The following is a 25,298-nucleotide window of genomic DNA, read 5'->3' on the forward strand; positions in this document are numbered from 1 at the left end:
CTTTCGAAAAGGAGCCCCATCGGGACAAGCTGCACAGCAGCGAGGCACGTCAATTTCAAAGAGCCGTGGCTGTCCGCATGCTAATGAAGCACTGAATATGCATTTCAGTGTTTCATTAGTAAACTTCGAAATGGCCATTTGTGTGGCCATTTCGAAGTTTGGGGCTAGTGTAGACGTAGCCTAGGTGTGTGATGAAGATAATCGGTGATATCAGATCTCCTTGTCTCATACCTCTGCTGGTTCTAAATCCACTTCCCATCTCTCTGCACATTCTCACCGCTGCCTCTGCATTATCACTGATATCCTTCAACAACCATTTCGGTCTGTTATCCACTTTGTATGACTCCAACACCACCCAAATCACTTTCTGACTTATACCATCAAATGCACTGCGAAAATTGACGAAGCAATTGTAGATATTTGTGTTCTTTTGTTGAGCTTCTTCTGCTATCAATGTCTCATTGCTATCAGATGTGGAAACCCATTAAAATTATTGCTATACTATTTGTGCAGATCATGTTCCTTACTTTGTGAGGAAGTGAAAATCTAATCAGTTAATACTCAAGTATAATTAATTGAAATATTGTCTGTAAACATGAGATTTCCATTTATTTACTTTGGTAGGTTACCAGTTGCATGTTGTTAATGTCTTGCTGCATTGTGCTATATATGATACTGCAAGATAAGTTAAGCAAATTAATCAACTTTGGGGTAGCAGAGATATGCATGATCAAAACTTGTCCAAACCCATGCATAATATATGGCAGGGGTGAGCAAACTTTTTAAGTTGGGCCCCTTTTTCATCTGTGCAATCAACCTGTCTGATGCAATCCCAAACCGATGGAAATATTGTGTTCATATGAAAAAAATCCCTTTTGGCACAAATTAGAAGATAAGCATGTGGAATGTAAAAACTTTATTGTTTGGCATATAGCTGTGTATATACATAGCTAAAAACAGCCACATACTACAACATTTTAATGAGCCTGAGCTCCAGTAGCCAATCATGCTGTGCTCCCTACCTTGTTCAATTTCATGCCCACCCCTCTTTTTGGTCATCCTGGATATAGGTAATTCAATTTGCCTCAATAATTCCAACATAAAATCCAATAACTTCTGATTGAACTATGAAGAGTCATGAAAAAAGAATGACAGAGAATTCAGTGAGTTAATTTACAAATAAATATATGCACATGTAGTTGAATATTGTAAGTATGTACCTCATACCATTTGTTTTCCTGTTCCAACAGAGTTCCATGACACTCATTATAAGGAAAGGGTTATTTTGACTGTTTAGAAACTCCATAATTTCAGCTTGTCTGGCTCAATATTTATGAGAGGAAGAAGTAAGTGTGCAGAAACATTCAGAAAAGCTGTTGACCATTTTGGGAACAAACAGCATCTGGAGAATGAAAGAACTTTCTAGAAGGATGTGAATTGTCAGACATAATTTCCATACTGAGAGCAGCAGCAAGGCTTTAAAGAGAAGCAATTACTGAAAGAAGTATTGATATTTACTTGCAGTTATGCTAGTGGGCCACTAGATGACTCTGAGGTGTACTGAAAGTTCCAGAAATAGCATGGTCTCTGTCAGGAAAGGGAAACAAGAAGGTAAAAAACTACAAAGAAGTTGGCTAGGAAGTCTTGCGTTACTGCCTGCATTATTTTTCTTAATAAAAGACTGAAGCTGAAGGATATGGGTTTATGGGGATATTATGAAAAAGTGCTATACAGCAGGTTGTTATTTAAAGACTAAGAATAGTCATCAACATTGAGGCTACGTCTACACGTACAGCCAACATCGAAATAGCTTATTTCGATGTTGTGGCATCGAAATAGGCTATTTCGATGAATAACGTCTACACGTCCTCCAGGGCCGGCAACGTCGATGTTCAACTTTGATGTTGCTCAGCCCAACATCGAAATAGGCGCAGCGAGGGAACGTCTACACTTCAAAGTAGCACACATCGAAATAGGGATGCCAGGCACAGCTGCAGACAGGGTCACAGGGCGGACTCAACAGCAAGCCGCTCCCTTAAAGGGCCCCTCCCAGACACAGTTGCACTAAACAACACAAGATCCACAGAGCTGACAACTGGTTGCAGACCCTGTGCCTGCAGCATAGATCCCCAGCTGCTGCAGAAGCAGCCAGAAGCCCTGGGCTAAGGGCTGCTGCCCACCGTGACCATAGAGCCCCGCAGGGGCTGGAGAGAGAGCATCTCTCAACCCCCCAGCTGATGGCTGCCATGGAGGACCCAGCAATTTCGACGTTGTGGGACGCGGATCGTCTACACGGTCCCTACTTCGACGTTGAACGTCGAAGTAGGGCGCTATTCCTATCTCCTCATGAGGTTAGCGACTTCGACGTCTCGCCGCCTAACGTCGAAGTTGGTGCCGCTACTTCGAAGTAGCGTGCACGTGTAGACGCAGCTTGAGAGTCCAGGTAGGCAAGAAGAGAAGCAAGGAAACCCAGGGATATGAGAAACACAACTCAAAGCAACTTGGTAGAAAATAATTTGTACTGTAACTACTACTAGCCTTCAGAAGAGACAATGGACATTGTGTGATGTTATTTGTTTCTGAATTACAAAATGAAATTATGCTAATATTTATTTTCTTTTATATTTTTTGTTTTGGGAAGGTACACTTATTAGAATTTATATTCAGGTTACTAATGTTTAATGTTCTATAAATACACAGACATATAGGAACATAGAATCTACTAGAAATGAATGATACATGCAAACACAGAACAAAAAAAGTAATGCCCAAAGACCCACAATATGTTTTAATTCATATTCCTACCAATTATGTTTTGGGGACGTGAAGACAGAAAGCTGCATAGCAAAGGCTTGAGAACATTTGTTCAGATAAAAATACAACTTTTTTTGTTATTTATGCCTTCACCTACATTTATTTTCACATATGGAAGTTATCAGGGCGTTTAGTAAATCACTGTTTATGACTGTCCTTTTTTGAGGAAAGTTCACTGGCCAGGCTGTAGCAAGGAAAATCATGTTTCTGAAGTCCTTGGATTTATTTGAATATGGTCCAGAAGTTTATAAGCTTGCATGGAGGGTAGAAGCTTCTCTGGTTGCACCTGTCAATTAACATGATAAAGTTAAATGACCATCCTGATTTTGTAAGTTGGCAGCAGCCTTTGATACCACTAATTATGAGATTTTGTTGTTCTCAGCTGTGACCCTCAGAAGGAGTAAATTGTGTTGTTCTTGAATGGTTTCATTTCTTTCTTTTCAGAGACTAATTTCTACTCATCACTGATTTTTTAAAAGATGTATTAGATTGTCCACTGATTTTGATTATGTGCTCTAAATGAAAAGATAGGGATTGTGTCTTTCTCTATACCTTGGACAGCACCAAATACATTGTTGGCATTAAATATTTTTGGTCTATGTACTTGCTTCAGCAATACAAAACTATGGAAATTAATCACAGACTACTAGAACTGGAAGGGCACGCAAAACACCACGTCCATTTCCCTGCACTCAAGACAGGACCAATCACCATCTTGGTCATCCATGATATGTTATTCTCTTAATTTTCCTCCTTTCATCTTGTAACATATTTTTAGGCACTTAAAAGTTGTTATCACGTCCTCCCTTATTTTTCTCTTTTCTACAAGAAGGAGGGAAGAAGATTATTCTCCTTAATCTTGGATGGTAGGTGAGAAGCAATAGGCTTAAATTGCAGCATGGGAGGTTTAGGTTGGACATCAGGAAAAACTTACTAAGTGTCAGGGTGGTTAAGCCTGGGACTAAATTTTCTAGGGAGTCTGTGGAATCACCAACACTGGAGAAGTTTAAAAGCAGGTTAGATAGAAATCTGTCAGCTTGGTACCATCTACAAACTTTATAAGCATACTTTCTATACCGTTATCTAAGTTGTTGATGAAGATATTAATCAGAACTGGTCCCAGAAATGATCCCTGCAGAACCCTACTTGCTACGCCCTTCCAGCATGGTTAGAGAATGTGGCCTAATAAATGTACTATTATTGTACAAACAGACATTTAGGAGGACTGTGCAAAATACCTTGAATTCCAGTGGCAAAATGAAACTATGCTGTTTTGCTCAGCTGATTTTCCTATATGTGGATTTGTGACTCAAATTCTGATTTCAGTTCCTGACTTGTTTGAGTCTCTGTATCTAGAACAAAACTCAAAATAAAGAAAGAAACTATTGTTAAGATCTACTCATTATCACAGAATCAGAGAATCATAGAACACTAGATTGGAAGGGACCTCAAGAGGTCATCAAGTCCAGCCACCAGCCCTCCCAGCAGGACCAGGCAGTGTCTAGACCATCCCTGATGGATGTTTATCTAACCTGCTCTTAAATATCTCCAGTGATAGAGATTTCAGAGCCTCCCTACCTATATATATATATGCAAATTTTGTTATGAGAAACTATAAAATGAAAATGAAAATATTCCCAATCTATAGAAAGGAAAAAAAATGCTTTTAAGTTTAGCCCAGGGTCGCGATACCTATTATGGCCTGCCAGCTGCCTCTGGCCCCTAGCTTCCATTGATTCATCCAGTGACAAGGTCTGGGGCTTTCCCTTCCCCCAGCAATGGGATGATATGATGCTTGTGCTGCAGCACCAGGGAAGTCTCTATCCCCATCCCATAGGGCTGAAGCCCTGAGCATTGGTGGCCCTCCCAATTTTTATTTATTTATTTATTTATTTGCTTTTCATTTGGGGGCCAGGTTGGTGAGTATTTATTTTTATTTTAATTTTTTGCTCCTTACTTGTGTGTGGCCCCAGCTGAATATTTTCTGGGTCAGTGGCCCCTGAGTATAAAAAAAGGTTTCCTGCTCCTGTTCATACCTGAAAACATAAGGGACCTGTATAATACCACTTTTAAAATAAAGTAACTCCATACCCTTTACTGGCATTATCCCTGTTTTGCCCTGCTGTGAGTGAGATCAGAATCAAAACAAAAAATCTCTGTCTACACATAAATACACTTTAGAAAGACTGAAAATCGAATAAGGGCATTTGAAAGCGTGTCTTTTGAAAGACAGCAACCACAAATAAAAATCATAATGAACCATCCATCCTCCCTTTCAGAAGACCACTGCATTCTCTTGAAAGGGAGTTTCCACATGGCTCCAGGCACTCCTTTGAAAGAAGGGAGCCGGAAACGCCACAGACGGGGTCACATGGACAAGCCCTTCCAGGGCTGCATCCAGCTGCTCCCTTAAGGGTCCCCTCCTCAACACCCCCAGACTTCATAAGTGGGGTGCTGTCCAGCTGTCCCCCAGGGAAGCAGAGCTCAATGTGCACCGGCATGGAGTCCCAGCCCCTGCTCCTGGCTGAGGACACATTGCTCTTGAAGACTGTGCTGGCACTGCTGTGCACAGTCCTCGGCGATGTTCCCCCATCTACTCGGGTGGCTAAGCATCCTCCTGGGGCCATGGAGTCCTCCCACCCAGGACCCTGCCCCCACCCTGTGGTACCTCTGGAGCCACCCCAGCAGCACCAACTGGTGGGAGCATCTGGTGCTGGGTGAGTGGGATGATGCCCAATGGAGCTGAAACTTCTCCATGAGCAGGCACACCTTTCACAAGTTTGCCACTGGCTTGTCCCTGCACTCAAGCACCAGGACACCTGCTTGTGGCACCCTCTACCCCTTGAGATGTGGGTCACCATAGCCATATGGAAGCTGGCTACCCCAGACTCCTACTGCTCCATGGGGCACCAGTTCAGGTGGGCAAGGCCACCATGGGGGCTGTACTCTAGAGGTAAGCTGTGCCCAGGGTAAAATGCTCTCCTTGGGGAAGGGACTCGAGGGCGAGGGAGACCCTCAGCAGCAGGGGTTGGGAAGGGGGCTGGAAGAGGACAGGAGGCCAGAGTGGGGGCAGGTGGCTGGGAATTTCACAAGAACTCATGTCCTTCCTCCCATGTAACTCATCTGGGCCATCAATGCCTTGTTGCTCCATAGAGTCATCACCTGGGGGATCCAGATGCTGCCATCATGGGATTCACTGCACTCAGCTTCCAGAACTGTTTTGGTGGCCCGGATGGGACACATATCCCCAGTACACAGCACTATCCAGAACCACAAGAACCACAAGCATTACCATTTGGTGGTGCTCCAGGCCATGGTGTCCAGAGATTGATTCATGGATGTCTACGTGGGCTGGACCTACCCCTTGCAGCTGTGGCTAATGTGGTCCTATACGACCACCTTTATCACACACAGGAGGCATTCAACATCTGCCTCAACCAGGCCAAAAATGTGGTAGAGTGAACCTTCCAGTACCTTAATGGGTGGTGGTGGTGCTTCCTCTCATGGCTGGAGGTCAGATTGCTGAACATGCCCCAGGTGGTGGGCACCTGCTGCACCCTCCACACAATTGTGGAGGGTGGCGGGATGCCTTCCTTCATGGGTGGGTGGCCAAGTTTGGCCCCAGGTATGAGCAGCCAGGCTCTGCCCTCATTTGCCAGGCCCACCAGGATGGGGGTACACATCAGGAAAGGCCTCTGACAGAGCTTCACTGACAGGCCACAGTGACCCCCACACATCTATCCCTCCCCATTCCCCTGGATCACACCCACACATGCACCCCTCACCAACCCTCCTCTAAGAGCACGACAGTGGTGTTTGTCAGATAAAACATTTACTGCCCACTACTGAAACTGTAAACTGAATGAACATAAATCTATGTACAGCAGGGAGGCAGGGCAAATGCTGTACCTTGAGGGGACAGGAGGGACCTCAACCTGGAGGGGGAATGAAAGGGATCAGTCCGGGACTTGGGTGGAAGGCTGGAAGCCCTGATGACGCCAGGATCCCCTCCTTTCCTGGTTCTGGGGTCCTCAGCAGGGATGGGATGGGATGGGAAGCACTGGAAGCTATGGCCTTTGGAGGGGCTCAGCAGGGGGAGCGGCAGGGGGATTGTCAGAGTGGGCAGCTGGGGCCTCAGAAGGGACCTTGGTGGGGGGCAGCAGGGGCCTTGGTGGGGGCAGCAAGGGGGCAAGAAAGCAGCCACATTGTCCGCATGCTCCAGCAGGATGCTGCTGATGTCCTGCAGGTTGGCCATGAGCCTGTCTCAGGCCATCCTCTGCCATTCCCCGTTGGCATTATCAAGGCAAAGGTACTGCTTGGCCACCTCAGTCTGGTGGTGGCTGGCTGTGTTATCCTCTGTCCACTGAGGGACTCTCTGGCCATGGACCTGATGTTGTGCTGTGGGTGGGGAGGGGGGTGCCTGGGTGCTCACCACCACCGCTGGGGGGCTCTCTGGGATGATGGAGGGCATGGGGCTCTCTTGGCCCTCAGATGGTGCAGCTGTATAGAAAGAAGGGCAGCATGTCAGTCCCATATTATGGCCCTTGAGGCTGTGACTGTGGGGCCATATTCCTCCCCCTTGGGACACCATTCCCCCCTCCCAGGGGCAATATGCCCAATCCAAAGGCACAGTAGCCATGGGAATCTTGGTGAGGTAGGGGTTCCCAGCTCATGTGGAGCAGTCCCCGGGTGCTGTCCAGATCTGACTACCTCTTGCTGTATGTGCGGGTCACGGGTCTGTCCACGGGGGTGGGTGCTGGCCATTGCCAGTGGCCGTCATGGGCTGCTGGGTGCCACACAAGGCCAGGAAGTGTCTGGCCCAGGACCACTGGTCATGTGTGTGACTGGCTGGCAGGTGCCTTGCCCCCACCCCACAGACCAGGGGGCAAGCCATGCTGTGTACTTACCAGAGGGTCTCTTGATGAGTTCTGGCGATGCCCAGCTTCCAGTTGCCTAGCTGGATGACTGGGAGGGCATGTCAATAGTGAGATCCCCCTCCTTGCTCGACCATTCCATGGTGGGGTCTGGCTCCTGGCTCCCTGGTCCTGGCTGCTCCTTCACCTCTGGCTGCAGCTTGTCTGTAGGTGTGTTGAGGATGGCAGGTGCTGGGGAGCTGTACCGGGGCCCCAGGATGGCTCATAGCTCCCTGTAGTAGGGGCAGGAGAATGGACCTGACCCCAGACTGGCCAGCCTTTCCGAGCTCCTTAACCTTACTGCAGACTTGGTCCACAGTATGATCTGGGTACCCATGCATGAGAAGGCCCTGGGCCAGGTGGGCGAATGCTTCAACAGTGTATCACTTGTCTCCAGTTTCTCTGAGGACCTTCCAGAGGCCAAGGAGGTCTCTCAGCTCCCACTCCATCCAGGAGGATGCCCTTTTTTTTCCTCTGTTCCGGGCCCCTGAGAGCCCTGTCAGGGCCCTAAAGGGGGAACCTGGGACTCCTGTGGTGGGCAGCTGCTGGCCATTGTATTTTTTTTTCAATTTTGGGGGGCGGTGTGTAAGGGTGTGCTGAAAACAGCTTGTGGCAGTGCTGCTAACATGCTCTCAGCTTCCTGCCATGGAGTTTCTGGGCCCATATCACTTTAAGGGTGGCCACATGCAGGTAACGTAGAGCCCTGCTGCTGTGGGCCAGACCATCCCCATGCTCCAGCTGGCCAACACCATGGCAGATTCCTCTTTCGAAAGAATGAGCTGTGGAGTGTCTACAAGTGTATTCTTTCGAAAGAGTATTTAGAAAGGGGGCTCTCTTCCTGATGTGGGATCAGGGTTGGGATTTTGAAGTCTGCACTGCATTCCATCAATTTTCTTTTGAAAGCATATGTTTCAAGTGTAGATGCTCCTCACATTCTTTTGTAAAAAGGCCGGATATGTTCACGTTTCTTGCATGTGTAGACCCAACTAAAATGGCTCCAGCTCTAGGAAACAGGCTGTCTGTAACTTATGCAATACATCAGAGTGTGGGTCTTAAATTCTGCGTATTTATTTCAGCACACAAATAATTGCATTAACTGGGTGGATCTTGCAAATCACCAAAAAGTATTCCACGTAACTGATGGACAGCCCCTAATCCGCTGATCACAATGGTAGTAACCATTCTCTTAAAATAATTATGGTCTTTAGTCAGGTCATGGCATGCCACAAGACAATATCCAGGGAAACTCTATCCTTCATACAAATTACACTTAGTTCTTTCCATTGGAATTACTGAAGACATTTTAACAGTTGAAAAGAAGAGTACCATTGTTCACCTGCCCTAAAATATGCAAAGTATGCTAACACTTTACGACAACATTGTAAATGAAGAATGAGAAAGAGAGATAATGCATTTTAGCATTAATGCAATATTAAATAAGAAATTATATAATATTAGCAGTCATGCATGAACAAAGTTATAAACTTTAGTAGTTATTATAATTTTGTGTAGCTGATATTTTAAAAGCGAGAATTTCTTAAGCTCCTTTCAGTGGATCTATGCATCATACAATAAATGTAATTGCATGCAGATATTAGGAATGCATGTTGAACACACAATGTATGCACGGCCTTTGCAGTTTGGAGCTTTTAAAATATGACCTTACAATAATGGTGCAGATCCTACACTGGTGTAAATTGCCATAGCTCCACTAACTACCCCGCTGCCCCTCACACACCTATCCTAACCCGAAGCTCGGCTGAATTTTCTGGAGAGTTTCCCATTTATTTCTCTGGGATTTGAATCTCTCCTGTAATAGATATTTTTGATAAATCAAGATATTAAATAAAACAATCTCCTCTCTATGATTTCTTCACATGCCCATATTCTGCAAAACAATAGCCTTTTATTAAGCATTTTGAAGGGTCTAGATAAAAGGCTATCCAAAATAATCATTCTCAAATTGAAGTGTATGGAATCCTACATACTTTAACTAAGTTGTGTGTGAATTCCCTATTTTTTACAAACAGTGCTATGAAAATTAAAGGTTTAGAATTGAAATTTTTCATTAGTTTGCCAATAAAATTTAATTTAATAATAGAAATTAGAAATGGAGACCCTGTTAAGCCATATTGTCCATCCATCCAATTTAAAAGTTGAAAGAGGTTGTCTGGCAAATATTGGTTTCATGAAATTAAATGAGTGTATAGATAGGTCATGACTAGTCTAGGGATATTGTAGAGTTATTCCCAATCTCCTGCTCCTTTTCAAAATCTTTAATTATATATATATATATATATATATATATATATATATATATATATATATATACACACACACACACACACACACACACACACACACATATAGGGGGAGGACTTTTGTGTTTGTGTGTAATTTTCAACTGTTTGCAGACTGGGCAGAAACACACACATGTATATATAGCATCATAGCCTGTATAACTCTATAAAGCTGGGGTTACAGTAAACTATTTAGATTCTAAAGTGCATAGAGTTATACAGGTTATGGTGTTGTTTTTTTTTAAAAATACCTTATTGAAAATAATGCTGATATGTTCAGAAGACAGGAAAGAATACTCAAAAACTCACAGCAAGCCACAGATCTGAAGAGGTGGATCTATCCCACGAGAGCTCATCACCTAATAAATCAACTTCCAGAAAAGCATCTGGTCTTGATCTGAAGAGTTCAAGAGGTGGAGACTCCACAGTTTCCTGTGTCAGTTTATTCCAGTTCTGCATTATTTTTAATTTGAAATTGTCTGGCTTCAGCTTCTAGCCATTACTACTTCCTATGCCTTTCTCCATTACTTTAAAGACCACTTTACCTTGAAGTTACTTCCCAAAATGTTACAGATAGACTATCCTTTGTTGGACATTGTTAATGAGGAATGAAGGACCTCCCTGCTTGTTTGTTATCATTTTAATTTGTCCTCAATGTGAAGATTACTGTCAGCTGAAAGGACCATGTTAAGGCAGGGGCTCAATTGCTAGAGCCCTGTAAAAGTCCCAGCCATGGGGATGCCAAGTTCACCTCCAGGATCCTCCCTAGACTAGTATAACCTGTTCCTCCCTAGTATTGAAAGAAAGAGTTATATAGGCTTTATTAGGAGTCTCTTTGTTATTTTGTCTGATGAATCAGAGCTGAAATAAGTTGTGTTAGGACTATGTTTCTCTGCTGACTGCTAAGAGAGAAACATTTCTCAGAAGTAAAGTTTGCAGGAGATGGAGCAATATTTCTGCCCAGTCTTCAAACAGGAGAAAATTATTAACAGAATAATGAGCAGAGATCACAGCAGAAAGGCTGACAAGTGGCTGGTGAGGTGGAGTGGTGGATAGCAGAGAGCCACAGTCAGCCTGCAGCTGGCATAACAGGCCAGTGAGCAGCTAGCAGGATGGCTGGCAGAGGATTTCAATGAGTGAGTGCCCAAGCATTGCAGCAAGTAAGGTGCATCTTTTCTCCCCACCTCTACCCAGGGTGGGAGTTGAACTCTGTAGATAGATCTCTGAGCTCTGGGTCTCTGTTCACGAAGGACAGCAACCATGAACGAGATTCAGAGATGGGTCAGGCAATTTAAAGGGACTCTTGGGTTGTTGGACTTAAGAACTTGAGGCGACATGAGCCTTGTGAATCAGGGAGAAATGGTAGATGTGCTACACCTTTGGTAAGGCATTTGATAGGATCTCACATGATATCCTTATCAATAAACTAGGCAAATACAACTTAGATGGGGCTACTATAAGGTGGGTGCACAACTGGCTGGAAAACCGTACTCAGAGAGTAGTTATTAATGGCTCTCAAACCTGAGGGAAAACTATAACAAGTGGGGTTCCTCAGGGGTCTGTTTTGGGAACAGTTCTGTTCAGTATCTTCATTAATAATCTCGATCCTGGCATAGAAAGTACACTTATTAAGTTTGCAGATGATACCAAGCTAGAAGGGGTTGCAACTGCTTTGGAGGATAGGGTCAAAATTCAAAATGATCTGGACATATTGGAGAACTGGTCTAAGGTGAACAGGATGAAGTTCAATAAAGACAAATGCAAAGTGCTGCACTTAGGAAGGAACAATCAGTTTCACACATACAGAATGGGAAGCTACTGTCTGGGAAGGAGTATGGCAGAAAGAGATCTAGGGGTAAAAGTGGACCACAAGCTGAATATGAGTCAACAGTATGATGCTGTTGCAAAAAAAGCAATCATGATTCTGGGATGCATTAACAGGTGTGTTGTGAACAAGACACAAGAAGTCATTCTTCTGCTCTACTCTGCGCTGGTTAGTCCTCACTTGGAGTATTGTGTCCATTTCTGGGCATGTATTTCAAGAAAGATTTAGAGAAATTGGAAAGGTCCAGGAAAGAGCAACAAGAATGATCAAATGTCTAGAGAACATGACCTATGTAGAAAGGCTGAAAAAATTGGCCTTGTTTAGTTTGGAAAAAAAGAAAGTTAAGGGGAGACATGATAGAGGTTTTCAGGTATCTAAAGGGGTGTCATAAGGAGAAGGGAAAAAAACTTGCTCTTCTTGGCCTCTGAGGATAGAACAAGAAGAAATGGGCTTAAACTGCAGCAAAGGAGGTTTAGGTTGAACATTAGGAAAAAGTTCCCAAGTGTCAGGGTGGTCAAACACTGGGATAAATTGCCTAGGGAGGTTGTGAAATCTCCATCTTTGGAGATATTTAAGAACAGTTCAGATAAATGTTTATCAGGGATGGTCTAGACAGTACTTGGTCCTGCCATGAGGGCAAGGGGCTGGACTCAAAGACCTCTCAAAGCCCCTTTCAGTCCTAGCATTCTGTAATTCTATATTTCTATGAAAATGATGCTGCCTAAATTACTTGAGGGTGGGCACTCATGGTTTATGTTTTGGAGCCCTGTCAGTCATGTTTTCCCAAATTTATGGCAAGTTACTTTCCTCCTCTTTGTCAAGGTTTATTTTTCTACACTCAAACTCTATGTTTGTGAAGGGGAAGTATTGTTCCACAGAGGTGCCAGGGGGTGGTTTGTAGTTTTACCAGGTTACTAGATGGGGGCTTGAGCCAGTTCTGTGTTTTGTTGATGGGAAGGACCCTTCTTCTTGATCATTAATGTGAGTTTGTGGTTTGTAAGCTATCAGACATCCTGACTATGTATGCATGGCTTAGAATTGGTTGTACATTGCATTTTGTTAGACTTGACTCTGGGCAGGTACCTGATGCAGCATGAATTCAATGGATCTAATGGGTATGTAGCAGGGCCATACTGTTTGCATTGAAATTAACGTGCACACATGTGATGATTTTCAAGAATTCTACAAAACTCATATGTTTGTGAGGGCATTTTGGGGTGGCTACGGAGCGTAGAATATGGGACTCATGTTTCTATATTTTATAGAGTTTTAGGATTGCTGTGATTTGAATCTTTAGGAGGGATTTTTTGTGATAAAATTGATTGCTGGATGTTTTGTAGTCAACTGAGCAGGGACTGCTTTGGTCTTTAGTTTTGTTTGTTTGTTTGTTTGTTTTATTTTTTGTGAACTATAATTGTAATTCTCTTCCAATGGACTTATGGACTTTGTGTTCTGTTTCTACCCTACTTGCTGAAAAAGAAAACAAGCAAAAAAAAAAGAATCCATGCTACTGCGCAACTGACTTTTCAACTTGGTTGGTGAGGATTCAGCAAGACTGCAGATAGTGCAGACTAAGCACCTAAACCGTGTCTGGCTCTCATCATCTGGCTAGCATGAATCGTAATAGTCAACGGCTCAGGCCTTCTGAAGTATGGACTGAGTAATTAAAAATGTTAAGGTTCCAGATTTTGGTGAGGACAAAGAAAACAAACAATATTTCCAGCCTTCTAGCCTAAAGGTTAGTATGCATCCAGCCGTGTGTATAGGGCCAGGAATGGGGAGAGCTAGGCCCACCCTGCTCCACTGGGTCCTATTGCGTGATGCCACTATAGGGTCAGTAAGGAAACATGGTCTTTGCCTCTTGTCCTGCCTCTTGTCCAGAGCTATTTCCTACCAGCTCCTGGTGGCGCTGCTCCATTGCCATTGAGATTAGGTTGTTAGACTTGTAGCCAGACAGTCTTTTCTCCACTCTCTCCTTGTGGTCCGCTGTGTACTGGGGAAGTTGTTCTATTCCCTGCTGAAGGTCATGGGCACGGCAGAAGGTTCATCTCCCTGGGAGGAACACCTGCCTCCTTTCCCAGTCTGTTCAGAACTCAGCTGCAAGCACCTGATCTTATATTCCTGACCCTGCACTTCTTCAGGAGGCTGTTGGGAGTTGTCTGTGCCCAATGGGGGAGTTAAACCCTTCTACAGTGGAGGGAGGTCACTCTGCTTCACTACTGTGTGATGTGTGATTACACCCTGGTAACTATGCAGAGATGATTTAGCCATGATATTAAAGTTAAGAAGACCTGTTAGATCGTTGTTTCATTTTCCTACCAGTGCAGGACTGCACACTGTAGCATAGTCGTTAGTGTTGTGCCCTGTTCACTTTTAAATGACTTTGGAAGCGCAACTACTTCCCTTTAGAAAAATTTTAACTATCCATTCAGCCTCAAAATTATGCTGGTTGTTTTGGTGGTACTGGGGTACAAGACTCATTTTCTGTGCAGGATGATGTGTGCTGCATTTCAATATCTGGCAGTGATGAGCCGCGTCTACACTAGCTGGCTATTTCGAAGTAGCCGTGCCAACTTCGAAATAGCGCCCACCGTATCTACACATGCTGAGCACTATTTTGAAGTTGAAATAGACGTAAGGCGGCGAGACGTCAAAGTCGCTATCCTCATCAGGAGATGGGAATAGCGCCCTACTTCGACGTTGAACATTGAAGTAGGGCACGTGTAGACGATCCGCGTCCCGCAACATCGAAATAGTGGGGTCCTCCATGGCGGCCATCAGCTGAAGGGTTGAGAGACGCTCTCTCCAGCCTCTAAGCTCTATGGTCACCGCGTGCAGCAGCCCCTTAAAGCTCCCCACCCTCTTATTTCCTGTGCAGGAAGCTGAGAGCTCATGCAGGCAGCAGCACAGCCAGGTGCCCAGCATGCAAGTCCCTCAGCAGCCCCAACCCACCACCCTGCACCCCATGGCATCCAGCCAGCCCCTCAAGTGCCCACAGGGCACCCCCCCAAAGGGTACCCAGGGCTCCCAGCCTGCCAGCCAGCAGGGGAAGAGGCAGCAGGGCCCCTCCTGGACGGCAGCCGAGATCTGGGACCTGCTGGGGCTCTGGGGCGAGGAGGAGGTGCTCCAGGTAATGGGGAGTAAGAGGTGGAATGTGGATGTGTTCACTCGGCTGGCCGAGGGCCTGGCTGCCCGGGGTCACCCTGCCCGCACTCCTGACCATGTCAGGAGTAATGTAAAGGAGCTGCAGTAGGGTTACGCCCGGGCCTGGGACATGGCCAGCCGATCTGGGGCCGCCCCCGCCACTTGCCCCTTTTACAGGGAGCTCAGGGCCTTCCTGGGCCCTTGGTACACCTCCTCCCCCTCCCTAGCCACCCTTAACACATCGGCCAATGAGCCCCAGAAGGCCCCGGAGATGGAGTCTGCCCCGGAGGCCATCCCTGCACCCCAGGTGCCCCCCCAGGAGCCCACCCCGGGACACCGGAGGAGGGGGCCTCCAGCGATGGGGGGCTCCAGATTGACCTGCCCCCCGCAGCTGCAGCAGGGCATCTGCCCGATGGGTGTCCCCCGACTGTGGGAGCGGAGCGTCAGGTATGTACTCCCCCCCGGTGCACACCCCCGGGGTTGAGGGGCAGGGGTAAGAGACATGATCAGGGCCCTCCAAATGCCCAGATGACCATGGCCCCGAGGACAGCAGTGGCATGTCCCTCAGAAAAGTCCATCAGCCCCTGCCCCCCAGCAGGGCAGCATCATGCCCTATCCCTGGGGCTGGGGGGAGTGGAACCTAGGGTCCCCTGGCGGGGGGTTGGACACCCATCAGCATCAGCATCTCCAGGGGATGGGGATGGGGAACCAGCAGCAGAGGGGTTGGGGGACAAGGGCCACGGGTCAGGGCCCAAACTAACAGCTGTCTCCACTGTTCTTCCCCCCTCTGTTCCGCAGCTGCACCATAGGAGGGCCCGGAGAGCACCGGCGCGCCATCTGCGGTCCTGGAGAGCCCACCGGGGCCATCCCACCAGGCCAGCCCCTTGGCGGAGCACAGACCAGCCCCAGGACAATCCCGACAGCGGTGGAGCCATCTGCGGTCATCCATGGACCCCCAGCTGCTCGCCACCCTCCGGCGTCAGCTGGAGGTGTCTGAGCGGCGCCTGCAGGTGGAGGCACGGCGGCTCCACCTCCAGAAGCGAGCACTGGCCTGGCGCCAGGAGGCTTGGGGGGGGTCTTCATGCACATCTTCGATGCCATTGCGCTGCACTTGCCCCCCACTCCCCCCGCTGCTCTGCCCGCCGCTCCGCCTGCTGTCCCTCCACCATCAGCCATCCTGGGGCCTGCCACCAAGGAGGACCATGGGCCTCCGTCTCCGCCCGGCCCTATCTGCTGGTTCTCCCGGCCCCCACGCAGCCTTGACTGGGCCTCCAGCCGAGACGTGGGTCGCACCCCCCAGGCACCAGGCGCAGGACAGTAGGGGTGCGTGGCCGAGGACGTTGCCCCCCAAGGTCCCCTCCTTTGGACTTATTCCCCCCATCTTTGTATATAGCTTTTGTTCTACCCCTGTTTTGTACCTGCCCCTCCATGTACATAGTTCCCCCCTTCTTCTTCTGTTTTAATAATTATAACAAGGTTGCAGGGTTCTGTTTAAAAAAAATTCCATTTTATTGTACAGATGTGTGGCCGGGGGTTCTCTGTGGTGTGGGTGTGGGGGCAGGGAGTGTTGTGGAGGATGCAGGGGTGCAGTGGGTGGCTCACCCACAGCTGGCCCTGCCAGCGTTCACCCCGCAGCCTGGTCAAAATGGGCCCGCAGGGACTCCCGGACCCGGATCCCCTCAGGGTCAACCTGGTGACTGGGGGTAGCGGGTGGCTGGACGTCGGCCCTGCCAGTCTCCACAGCCCAGCCCTGGAAGAAGGCCTCTCCCTTGCTGTCCACCAGGTTGTGGAGTGCGCTGCACACGCCCACAACCTGGGGGATGTTGGTGAGGCCTGCATCCAGGCGGGTGAGGAGACACCTCCAGTGCCCTTTGAGGTGGCTGAAAGTGCGCTCAACCACCTGGCGTGCATGGTTCAAGCGCATCTTGAACCACTCCTGGCTGGCACTGACATGACCCATGTAAGGGTGCATGAGCCAGGGCTGGAGGGGGTACGCCGCGTCTGCAACGACACAGAGGGGCATGGTGGTGTCTCCCACAGGGATCTCCCGCTAGGGGATATAGGTCCCCACCTCCAGCCGGCAGCACAGGCCCGAATTTCTGAAGACATGGGCGTCATGGGTACTGCCAGGCCAGCCAACATAAATGTCCAGGAAGCGGCCCCAGCCATCCACTGAGGCCTGGAGGACCACGGAATGGTATCCCTTCCTATTGAGGAAGCATCCTCTGCTGTGCTTCAGGTCACGGATGGGGATATGGGTCCCATCCAGAGCCCCAAAGCAATTTGGAAAGCCTAGACTGGCAAACCCCGCGATGGCAGCATCCGGGTCCCCAAGCCGCATGAGCCTGTGGAGGAGCAGGGCATTGATTGTGTGGATGACCTGAAGGGGAAGGACATGAGAGAGCACCAGTGAGGGGTGTGCAGGGTGTGTCTGGCCCTCCCCCCCGGGCTCCCCCCCTCCCCCAGGTCCTCTTACCTCCATGAGGATAGCTCCGATGGTGGCCTTGCCCACGCTGAACTGCTGCCCTACTGATCGGTAGCTGTCTGGAGCGGCCAGCTTACAGACAGCGATGCCGACCCGTTTCTCTACGGTGAGGGCACGTCGCATGGGGGTGTCCTGGTGCCATAAGGCAGGGGTGAGCCACTGGCAGAGCTCCAGGAATGTCTGCTGGCTCATTCAGAAGTTCCGGAGCCAGTGGTCATTGTCCCACTCGCCGAGCACCAGCCACTCCCACCAGTCCGCGCTCGTGGGGTATCTCCACAGCCGGCGGTGTGTGTAGCAGGGGGCGGGGGGGCTGGGAGGGCAGCAAGGTCTGGGGATGCTTCGTCATCCCCCGAGGACAGCTCATCTTCCTCAAATAAAAGATGGTCAGCTGCTTCCTGCATGTCACTGAGCAGGGCAACCACTGCTCCTCCAGGGGCAGGTGTGTGGGCCTCTGGCTGCTGCTGCTGCTGCTGCTGGGGGTCCATGCTGCTTCCACGGGGTGTGCGTGCTTGTGGCTCTGCAGACCGCATGCTGTGCAGGCTGCATGTGTCTGGGAGGGGCCCTTTAAAGGAGCGGCTAGTTGTTGCCCCGGAAGTGCTAGTCCGCCCTGTGACCCTGTCTGCAGCTGTTCCTGGCACCCTTATTTCAATTTGGGACGCTTTGGTGTGTAGACGATCCCCTGCAGTGCCTACTTCGATGTAGCGCTGTCCAATGTTGACTCTGAACGTCGACGGCACCAGCCCTGGAGGATGTGTAGACGCTATTCATCGAAATAGCTTATTTCAATTTCACTACATCAAAATAAGCTATTTCGATGTAGCATCCCAGTGTAGACGTAGCTATGGTAAAACAAATTCAGGAAATCCTACCTTATCAGGGGATTTTAAAAAATCTCAGTTTGGTTAGCTCATCAAAAAGAAGGTGAAGGCTTGGTTCCAGTCTGTGGTTTACTACATGGATACAGAGTAAATGCTAGCAAAACCATAATTAATATATCATATAAAAGTACAACCAGAACCACTGGCTAGAAGCTGAAGTTTGACTTTTTTTTAAATTAGGTTTTAACAGTGAGGCCAAATATCTTTGGAACTATTTAATTAAGAATGAATTCTCCATTCTTGACATCATTAAATCAAAACTGAAATGTTTCCCCTAAAATGTGCTCTAATACAAGAAGTTGTGGCCTTAATGCAGATAAATGTGAAATTATATGATCCATATTATAAAGAAGGTGATACTTGGTAATCATGATTGCCTCTTTTTGCCTTTCAAGTATAACAGCTATAATTTGCGTTTAGTTATTACACAACCATTACCAAGGAAATAGTCCATTGAAATCAGATGTTACTTCAGCGCTTCATCCTTCCTGAAGTCTCATGTTTTTTCTGTGTTCCAGTTGGTGACGGGGCTGTGGTGCTTAGGATCTTCCATTTAAAACCTGATTTAAAATAAAACAAAACAAAACACTATCATGGCATTGCTTTTATTCATAATTAATAAAACCACAACACGTTAATGGCATGCTGTAATCTATTGACATGATATTTTAATGTAAAGAATCTGCCTAACCTTTCCCTTGTGTACTGTACTTATTCCTCATGTCTGCAAAAAAGGAGACAAGTGTTTCATGGATTAGGGGAAAGAAGGACCCTTATCAATTAAGGTGCATGGTTTTATAATTACCTAAACTGTCTGTGATAATATCATAACAAGAACTTGTTTCTACTGGTACTGTAGTGCAGCCTGCAAAAACGATTGTTCCTCTGCTAAAATTTTGCTTATGCAGGTTTAAATTGGAGACACAATTTGTATGTGTGCATCTGTTTTTTTTCTTCTATTTAATTTCTCGTATCAAAAGTCCCCCAAAAGCCTGGCTGCTTTGATCATGTGCTTTTGATAAGCAGTTTTTGTTTTCCTGTGGGCTAATATTATGTTGTGATGCACCACTGCTGGTTATGTCAATCATGCTACTTCATAGTATGGGATACAAGAGTAACACTGAAAATGGTAGCTTAAATGTTCAATCAATTTTAAACATATGTCGTTACATCAAGGAACCAAAAACATATTATGATACCCACAATGGATGGGATAAAGCCCAGGGTCCATATCCATGACAGCTACCTAAACAAGGTTTGTTAGTGGTTGTTGAGGTGACCTGAAGACACAATAATAATTTTTACAAGGGAGTTATCACTTTTCAGGTTAGTTTTGAAATTAGAGTGAGGTAAAATCAAAAAGTTTTCAGTAATAAAGTGGAGAAAAGTGAGAAAGTGGAAGAAAAATACATAGGTGTCCCAATGAATAAATAGTACATGCAGTGGTTCACAGTCAGATTTCAGGGATACCCAAGAATCAACCTAAAACAGTAGCAGGAGCAGATGATATGATGGCCTGGGACAGTTACGTACAAATGACATAATTCAGACAGACATTTCAAAGCTCCATTCCATTAATTGAGAAAAAACTACTTGCCTGTCCCTTTTTGGAAGCAGTGAACATTGATAAGTGGCTGGAAATATCTAACATAGGAGCTAGTAATGCATTCATGTGCTGTAAAACACTGTGAAGTAACAGCAAACTTTTGAAGGGTCTTTGTGGTATATTTTCTTGCTGTGAAGGGATATTTTCTTGGGTGAAGGGAACACATACAATGGTTGTCACTTTACATCAGTAGAATTAGTTTCTAGGGATTAGCATAATGCCATTCCTTGAATCATTCTCTCCATTTTACTGTTTGTTCGTGGCTGTTTGTTCAGAGAAAATCCTATCAATCATCTGGGTTCATTAAAGGACTGCCTAACCAGCATAGTTGAGCATCATTTTTTAAACCGTGCATGGAAAACTGGGCTTGTGAAATTTTTTATCCAGAAGAACACTCTCCTTTGAGAGATAGACTAGATTTACATCAAGGCTGATTATGCCATAATATGCTATAAAAGTTGGTAAAAACATCTACATTTTCAGCAAAAAGATCAGGGAGCAGTTGTATATGAGATAGGAAAGAAAATGTTTTGCCAGTGCTATTCCAGTGTAATGATATCCAAGCACTGCCAAACAACCTATTTCAATATGAAGTTTTGGAACAGCAGTATGTCAGGGAAATTGACTTGCATGGCTCCAGTCTTCACAAAGAACTCCAGCCTGTTTCCACTAAACTTAGGTCTATGGATGAATGAAACTTACCCCTCACAAGTAATGTAAGAAACATATTTAGCTGAATATATGTTTGTAATGTGAGTCCCCCCGAAAATCTGAACTCTCACTAAATTATTCAGTGACTTCTTGTAGCACCGTGATGGGGTTCATCCTCTGAAAGCTAAAAGAGTCTCTGAAAGCTTGTAACACATATTTAATTTCTTCTGCACTGAAAGTTAAAGTGTGAAAACCTCATCACTGAGTTCTTAAGGGAAATGTGCCAAATGCCTGTGAATGTAAGAATGAAGCCTGGCTGCACTGGAATCAATGTTTAAATTCCCATAGACTTCAAAGGAGCCAGCATTTCAGCCAAAGTAGATAAATGGGAGCTCAAGCTGTACCCACACTCCACCTAAAGAGTCTTGTAGCTAGCCACAGTTAAAATTCAGAGAGATGATTTCGGGTTGGCTGGCTTTTCATTGGTGTTATTCATCCTCCTCTGGTCTTTTTCCACAAATCTTCCTTCATTTACTTTTACCAGTTTCCTTTTCTATATTGCTATATGTTTCCAATTTTGATGACTGGTTGTATCATTTCTACTTGTTTTCTGCTCCTGACAAAGTGAGGCACTAAAAATCCATAGCATATTTTTAGTGTTCATTGCCTATGGGGTTTATAGAAGTATGTTGTATTAGCATTTAATTCCTTTAACATTCCTTAATAAAATTTTATAGGCAAAGAAAAGGTTCAGAGTTTGCTTCAGATAGAAACATTTCTATAACATGACCTTCTTGCACACAATGACACTCAGATGAAGCTAGTTATAAAGGATGTGAGATGAAAATACAGCTAAGAAAAAGAAGAGGCAGTTAGGCACTATATAAAGGCAACACTTTCTCCTTTTTCTCAGTCTTATTAGGTGATATGTGAAGGTAGGTTTATAACAGCAGATTAGCCTTAATAGTTGGAAAAAGCATCAGAATTAAGCATCACATGCTGCTTATGTTTCTTGTTTCATTCATGACTGCTTGTGTATTTTGAGGTTTCCATTAATTTTTATTCTGGGTTTAACAAAGAAATCTAGACTTTGTATATAGGTTGTTTTTTTTTTGGCTCAATTATATTTTACCTGTAGATGGCAGTCAGTACTACATTTACAAACCAGAAGAACTTTGTGGTGATTAACCAAAAAGGGAAAACTTGCCCATTGCATTTCTTTATTGTCTACTAGAAACCAAATTGGTAGGAAACTAGTGGGATTCTCCAAGTGGCATGGTGGCCTGGAGAGAAGAGTATAATTATGAAATATAAAATAGAGTTAAAACATTCTATGAACATATGTTCAAAGGCTGGATTATTTTTTAAATATTTTTGAAAACAAACCTTCAAGAAGGGTGTTCACAATATTTAGTTTTAATAAATAATTATTTCATTATTGAGAGAGCACCTGGTGTTGAGGGCTTCTTTAAGGGAAAAAATGTTTCTGCCTTGAGAGTCTGCAAACTAAGGGACAGTGAAGTCCAGTGGCTGGGACATCCCCATCTGTGAAACTGTGTACAAGACTTATCCTTTGTAAGGTATTTTGAGTTGAAAGATGCCAAAGAATTATACTGTGTACCCTTGAAACTTGATATTCAGACTTAAATAATGTCAAATCATCCTGGGGAGCAAGAAAAAAATCTACTAAATGGGTTTATTACTAGGCCTTAAGGCTAGATCTTGTTAGATTGGAAGAATTTGATTAGGGTTAATGAAAGAATGTCATAACAGACTGATACGCTAACTACACTGTCAAGTGTAAGTCAGTGCTAAGCAGATGCAGGATGAATATGAGCCATTAATATTAACTGAAGCTTTTTCCTTCCAACAGGAAATAAAGAGGAACATTTTACACTTACAAAAATATTGCTGGCATAGAAAATCTTCGTCTTCCATGTGCAATGAAATTGCCTTCAAAGCACATTTCATATACAGTAACTTCTTGCCTTCCTTTGGTTGCTACATGCTCAAAAACGACAGTAAACAGCTTCTGTGATCATAAAGCCAAGGCAGCCAGCACTAATTCCCAATAGCATAGACTTTGTGCTTTGAACAGTTTAATATAGCTATCCTGGAAAATATAGCAAATGGTTAAATTGTGTGTAAATATTGACCCCTATATTATATGAATTCACATTGGCTATCCTATTTGTTGGGTGAGCTATCTAGGGACTATATTGATGTAGGTGTGAACAACTGTCATGATCATGAGGGTTAGCCAACAGCCTGGGAGTAAAAGGGTTAACCTCCTTAGCCAGGTGGGGTTGGCGTATAGGAATGTAGGTAAGAATTAAATTTTTTGGCTGCTCCCTTTTCTGTCCTCTGTTCCTTCTTGTTCTTTCCAGCCATGAGGGAGACAGACACAGAATATCTCCCTCCAAGAACAGGCCCTCCAATCTTCTGTAAGTAGGGTAAAGTTTAGATAAGTCCATTAGGCTTTATTGTTTTATGGTTTGGGAAGTGGGATCTGATGTCTGTGCACTTTTTAGAAATGTTCTTTTACTCTCCTTGTAGCTAAGTTCTATGCCCATGGTGGAGACTCCCCGTGTGTTTTGCTTTGTGACTCTTCCATCTAGTCATGAGACTTGCAATATGAATATTGTTGTAATAATAAAAGTTCTCTCTTTTTCCTTTTATTAACCTGGTATTGGTTAATGTTTGTGTCCTGGTTTTTCACTTTTGGGGAAGAGATTTCCCAAGTAGTCTCTCCCTGGTTTCCTTATTATTACTTGGGTGGTGGCAGCAAATTTTATCCCCAAAATCTAAGGTTTTTAGAATTTTTTGGGGGAAGTTTACACCAAAACCTGGCAGATAAAGTTTTGGAGGTACTCTTGCTGGCCCCCACTTCTGCATTTGTCTTGCTAGAGTGGTGACAATGGCTGTCCTATTTGTTGGGTGAGCTATCTAGGGACGATATTGATGTAGATGTGAACAACAAGCTGGGTGGATGTTTTATTGTGTTTTTTGGAGCGGGTGATTTTTGTGTGGTTTTGAAGGATTAAAGAATAAGTGCAAGGGAAAGTGGGAAAGCAAATTAAAGCAAAAGTTCTAAAAAATCCAGTTCCCCATTTGACTCTTTTGTATTAGTAAATGACTCATGGGAGAATACAGCAAATGTTTTGTCTCATCCAAAATCTTTTTTTTTTCTTTGTAATGCTGCAAACTCATTTCTGTATTAGCATTCATTGCTCATGATTATCGTAGTAGAAATATAAAGATTGACTGGGGATTCTTGTTTCTTCTTCCCATCTCATTGATTGTGAAGAAAAATCCAAATGACTATTAAGTTACCAAAAATCTTTATTGTTGACTATATTTTGCTAGCACAATAAACCATGAATAGTACTAGCTAGACAGTCCTGAACAAGTACTAAAGTCTATTGAGTGTGAAAGAGGCATTAAGTATGAAAATAAGCTGTGTTTTTAATTGGAGCGTACACCTCCTGTGAAATAAGCCTTCTGAAGTGAGAGTGAATATCTGTGAAGTGAAGCAGCTTCACTTTCAGAATCAGGTGTGGATATCTCTGCCCACATTCCACACGTGGTTCATCACGGTTAGCCACTGGAAGGCCACCATTTTGTTTATCTGAATGTCTGTAGGTATGAAACCCCACAGCTCCAAGTGACTGCAATTCACTGTTCCCAGGCAACAGAAGCTGTGGGAAGTGGGGCCTGATCCACACGGTTTCCCACAGCTCCCATTGTCTGGGAATGGTGAACTGTGGCCCTGGGCACTGCAAGCAGCCATGCATGTGGACAATGGGACAAACAAATTGCCTCACAGCCTGCTAGTGCTTTAACTTGATAAACTGTCAAAACAAAAAGCAGTCAAGTAGCACTTTAAAGACTAGCAAAATGGTTTATTAGGTGAGCTTTCGTGGGACAGACCCACTTCTTCAGAAGAAGTGGGTCTGTCCCACGAAAGCTCACCTAATAAACCATTGTGCTGGTCTTTAAAGTGCTACTTGACTGCTTTTTGTTTTGATAGTGTATAGACTAGCACGGCTTCCTCTTTGCTCCTACTTGATAAAATGTGTGTGTCCCTGCACTGGACTTCTGCCACAGGAGGGCACCAGCAGTCAGCTTTGCTGCCTGCCCTCAACCCTCAGTAATGGCTCCCTCCAAAACACAGATCAAAAATATATTTCCTCTTTTACCTGACATGTACATCCCATTGTCCCTGAATAAGTTAAGTGCCCAAGATGGTATTTTGGGTGGTAATTACTGGTCCTCCCTGTTCCCAATGGTTCACACACCACTGACCTGTCATCTGGTGACAACCTTGTGTCTCTCCACTATATTTTCCACTGCAACACTTTGACTAGCTTAGGGTCATCCATGGAAAAAAAAATGGATTTGCCCCATATCACTTTGTGCTCTGATGTACTGAGTTACCCTAGTGAGTCTGCACAGGAGGCAGCCAATTGCAGAAGGGCTTATAGAAGCAGCCAATCAGGGTGAGGAAGGGCCATTTTAAAAAAGCTGAGGTACGATAAGTTTGAGTCCCATATAAGAACATCAGTGGAACAGACTGGAGTAATGGTTTGGCTTAGTTCCCACCATCCCCACTCACCACTGAGGAAGTGGCTGCATGGAAGGAATGAAATATTGTACCTTGGAGGGTGTGGGGGCAAGAAGGT

This window comes from Carettochelys insculpta, chromosome 1 (genome assembly GCF_033958435.1).
Source record: "Carettochelys insculpta isolate YL-2023 chromosome 1, ASM3395843v1, whole genome shotgun sequence".
NCBI classification, from domain to species: Eukaryota; Metazoa; Chordata; order Testudines; family Carettochelyidae; genus Carettochelys; species Carettochelys insculpta.